We start from the raw sequence: 5,537 nt of genomic DNA on the forward strand, positions 1-5,537 counted from the left end.
TTGGAAACATCATAAGAAGTCCCAAAATGTTGGAGAAGAACAACTTCATGCATCTCCCATCGAAGTCCACCAAAAAGTTGGAGATGAACAACTTCCATGTATCTCCCACCAAAGTCCACCATAGCGAGCAACGGTTTACTCCTCAACTTCCTAATTGAGAGATTTTCAAACCGTTCCATATACTCCTCTATGAAGTAATGTTCTTGCATTAACGGTGGAGCTTAAGGAATGAATCTTGTAGATAATTCCCCGGTAAAATTGTTTTTTGAGTTGTTACTTTATATTCTCCCAAAAATTCAATCTTGAGCTTGCATTCTCATGATCACTGAATTCTGGGTTGCTCCTACGACATGGAAGCATAGTTCTCGAGTTTGATGGTCACAAATTTTAACTTCGTGGCGGTGTGGCACATCCTGTATCCAAAGACTCTTAAATGGTGAGAAGCCAATCTATGAATTCATCCACTTGGATCCTTTCTTCAAGTTTTGGAATGTAAACTTTGACGTCAAATTCTGAGCAAGTTGCTCTACCAACAGTTGCACTTGTCTCCGCAAGTCATCAATCACGACATCCCGTGAAGCACGTTTATAAATCAAAGTGTCGTTCTATTTGGTCCGCTATTAAATTATTCAACCGTCAAGAACCAATAGCTGGGATACCAAATTGACACTAGGATGGAAGGAACGAGACAGAGGAGATAACACAAGCGTAATTTCTTTCAAACACTCATTTCTTATAGAATCTTACAACATTTCTTATATAAGATACAAGAAGAACCTCTCCACGACAAAATAGAACAGCATTGTCAGAGGAAAAACATTATACCTAGACATTTTTTCCACGACAAACAAGCACAGGTTTCACGCTAAGAGGTATCAAGGTCTACATAGGTAGTATTTAATAAGCACAGAATTCCATCGGGACAAACACCCTTCCATTTCTGCCAACCCAATTTGCCCTTACAAATAAATGGACACCGGAAATAACTAATTCTAGTCAAAGCCAAAAAAAAGAGAAAAATATCGTCAAGTTCTCTCAAGTGTACTCATTAGGTACTGCGGTACCCCATCTTTAAATCCAAATTATCTTTCCATTACCGTCCAATATTTCAATCCAATTATGCAAAATGGACCTCGCTAAAAAGCCTCATGCGACCATCATATGAATCTCAAAATATTTTTAAATTTCTAATATGCTCTTGTCCCTTCAACGGTAGGGCAGTCACTCTTTCCTGAAAACCTCACACACAACTCAAGCCTGCTTAATCTCGGCCCGAACTCGATGATTCTATTAGAACTTTTGGGTTGGGTTGGTACTTAGGCTTTTGTTCTCCAAATCTAGCTACATATATTGTCTGATTTATTAAATACATATATACATGATATTAATTTTATTTATATGTGCTATAATTTTTAAATTCTTATCATATGAAACATTGTTCTATGACATTTTTTTTTGGATAGAAGGAGAAGATTGAAACCCAACTTTGTTATTAAAGAATAAAAAAAAGCTAACCATATGTTAGAACAGAGTCGGATGTTTATACTTGATTTTAAGTTAAGTACTATTTTTAAATTAAATTCGGTCATTTATTGTCATATAATTAACCATCTTGTTGTTTATGATTGGACTTTTGTGGTTTATATTAATTTATAGTCAAGGTTTGCAAATAATCTGAGCAACTCATAACCTAAACCAATCCCAACCTAATTACTCCAGCCTGGTCTGTTTCCTTAATCCATGGTCAAATCTGGTTTTTTTTTTTTTTTTTTTTTTGTTTTTTTTGTACAAAGGCCTGGGTATTAAAGGTCAACCATTTGAAATAAATGTCTGGATCCTATTTATTTCCTAGCCGACTCTCACCCTTCTTTCACTTCTATTAAATAAAGTGAAAGAGAAAGATATACGATGACGGACACATAAGACCTAATATTCCATTGCAGTCTTGGCCCTCATCAATAATGCTGTCTACTAAATTCATCGATATAAATTCTGTATAAATTTGTCTGTGCAAATCAATAAACGTGCGTATATATTAATGATCAAATATAAAAATTCTTATCTCTACTAATAATCCAATTTAGCTACAATCTAGCTATACTCTACACCTAACACATTCAATTAAAAATTAATATATAATAATTTGTCCTTGATCAATCCTTAGCAATAATAATTAACTAATCCTAAGTTCCTTAATTCAGTTTTTTTTTTTTTATGTCCAAGTTACTCTTATCCCTAATTTCTCGATCCTACTTAATACATAACTAAATAAATAAAGAAATTAAGGATTTAATTTGATTTAGGGATTAGTATGTAAATCTTCTTACTCAACATCTTCTCGTCAAATTGATCGTACACTAATTGTAACAAATCAATAACAGGGAAATGAGTATAATAATTATAATTTCATGACAAACTAGATAACAACGTCGCATAACCCGAGTGGTTTAGATTTGGATAACCGATGATCATGAATGAGTTAGATCAGAGCAAGGAGGGTAAGACGAGTGTGAGGATGAGGTTCAAGAATGCCCAGCAATGACCGGATAGAAGTCAACATGTTGGATGGTCACTAAGGGACTAGTCTAGAACCCTCTACTAGGGGTCATCTTGGGATCCATGAAGTAGGAGTCTTGGACTCTCTACTGATTCAGTATACAATGTAACGTGTGTGTGCGCGAGAGAGAGAGAGAGAGAGAGAGAGTGAAAAGACTATAATAGAGGAGTGTCAATTATGGGTTCTTGAACTAGATGTGGAGGAAGGCGGTGGCAAAGGTGGGTGGCGTGAGGCTAGGCAACCCTGGCGACCACAGTCAGCCAACAGAAGAGAAGAGGAAAAAAAAAGAAAATAGGGAGGCGGACATGCACAATTCATGATGAAAATAGCCGATGAAAACGAGCAGGAGCATCGACCATAGGTCGGCCTCCGCTATGGACCTCAACAACAGTTACCTCGATGGGGGTCGGTGGTGGAAGAAAGAAAGATAAAGGAGATGAAATCAAAACGGGGGATCTTTGTTATGGTGAGATGTAACAGTCTTTCGAGGAGAATTCAACTGGTGATGGCTGCATAAGGAAAGGACGAAAGGAGAGAGGGCATTGGCAACATGGAAGGTCATAATGCCTCGTCTTCGGCGAGACTGTGGTAGGGCTGAGCAAGGCAATTTTTTTTCTTCCTATATTTTTAGCAATGTGATCAATTGATGGCTCAAGAGGGTGGAAGTTTGGGCGTTATAGGTGATGGAGGCTAGGTTTCCTAGCTTCCGACGAGTTGGGAAGGAGCTAGAGTCAGACTGCTTTCCTGACTCAAACCAAGAAAATTTGTTCCCTTTCTTTTTTCTTTACTTGTTTTTTTTTTGTCTCTAATTTAGGTTGGTCCTCGGACGAAGTCTGGTTCATCCAGCAGGCTTGGCCAAAGGGGTTGGGATTTATATTCTCCCTTTATTAATCATGGAACTATTCAAGAAGTAGAGAAAAAGATGCAATAAACTAGATAACAACATCCAATAACTAGATTGGTTTGGATTTGGGTAACCAATCAATCATAAAATGAGTTAGATCAGAGCAAGGAGAGGGTAAGACACTAAGACATGGGTGCCAAGGATGATGATCAAGAATGCCCGGTAATGACTGAGTAGAAGTCCATATGTTGGACGGTCATCCAAGGACTAGTCCAAAATCCCCTACTAGGGGCCACCCTGGGGTCGACCCTTTACCAAGTCTTGTATACAATGTAACATAAGAGAGGGAGTGAGAGAGAGAAAGAGAGGAGATAACAAAATAGGGTGCTTACTGCGTGCTTGAACCGGAGAGGAGGATGGCAGTGGCGAAGGTGGGCATGCAGCAAGAGGCTGGGCAACCCCGACGATGGCGGTTGGCCAGCAGAAGGGAAGAGAGATAAAGAAAACGAGGGACGCAGGCTTGCACCATTCATGATGAAAATAGCCGGTGAAAACAAAAAGCAGCATTGGCCATAGGTCAGCCTCTGCTAAGGGCACCAGCGATAGTTACCTTGATGGTGGTGGTGGTCTTCCAAGGAGATCTCGGTCGATGATGGCTACACGAGGAAAGGACGGTAGGAGAGAGAGGGCACTGGCAAGGTGGGAGGCCACAATATATGCCTCGTCTTTGGCGACGATGCCACTGCGGTAGGGCTGAGTAAGGTGATATCTTTTTGTTTCTACCTTTCTGGCGACGTGATTAATTGATGGTTCAAGAGGGTGGCAGTTCGGGCTTTATTGGCAATGGGTCAAAGGGCCAGGCCTTACAATAGAAAAGTCTGGATTTTTGTTATTTTTAATACATGACTTGCAAAAGGTCTATGCTTTGGTGAATTAATTTGAATCAAGCACCGTAGAGCGTGAATGCGGTAAATGGCTTAGCAGTGCTTGATTTATTACAAAATGGACAATACACTCAGCGCATGCCTTGGAGGTCCGTCCATTGAATACATCATTAATGTGAAGTATGCGTAATAAATCCGCAGTCAGGAGTATCTTCTCGTTCTAATGAGATACTTTCGACGTTCATTTTGTTTCTCTAAAATCTGCTTTTTATTCTAAAGTATATAATTCATCCATGACTTTGTCCACAGCTCTGTGCTTTGTTGTCATTTGAACAGCATCTATCCTTGGACAACCATAGGATGATAATAAATAAAATATTAGCTACTCCCACAAACATGGCGGATATCTTTTAGAAGTATTATTCTGATATTCCATGGGAGAACTGATTAGATTTAGTAAAAGCTATATCAGTAGTCGTCCCTTCCTTCTGGAATGAGGTAGATATTCCCAAGTTTAGCTGGAGGGTTATGATGACTAAGGTTCTTATATTTCTTAGTCTTCTTTGAAGTCATGAAATTTCCAACCGACCTAATTAACTACTTAGGGTGATATCTTCTGCCCGAGCTACTAATTGAAATAGATGGTAAAAAATATTATTGAGCTTCTTTAAAGTCATTTAAAAATTACTACTCAACTATATGGACTATGGGCATGGAGAAATTTCTTATCAACTACCACGCATAGAGTCATGGCTCCATAGTCCAAGCCATCTCCATTAATTTTACTTTCCATAGTCAAAGCTACAAGCTTGAAACTTGACTCTTTCCATGGAATTCGTATGAACCATATACTTGTATGGTTCAGATGAATCTTGCGTGTGGAATATTACTAGGTTTTCTTTCGGCATCTTTCTTTTCATGGACATAGTTCACCACAATAATTTACTGTACCGACTTCAAGAAGATATTATGGATGGGGCTGTTGAGCCTACGAATATCAATGGCCCACAATCAAAACCTTTCTCTCACGTTTTTTTTTGGCCAGAGAAAAGGCTTGGCAACCCTATCGGTCACATATATATATATATATATATATAAACTTTTCTAGTAATGAAGGGTACGTACACTTTTTTTTTAAGGAGAGCAATGACGAGTGTGTTACGTGTGTAGACTTAGGAGAGCCTCACTCCTGAGCACGGCACAGGTGATGAGGCTTTACACATACGTCAAAGTAGACTGGCTCGACCCTTGA

This window comes from Phoenix dactylifera, chromosome 2, assembly GCF_051530095.1.
Source record: "Phoenix dactylifera cultivar Ajwa chromosome 2, Ajwa_hap1_PhDact_Kaust_v1.1, whole genome shotgun sequence".
Lineage (NCBI taxonomy): Eukaryota > Viridiplantae > Streptophyta > Magnoliopsida > Arecales > Arecaceae > Phoenix > Phoenix dactylifera.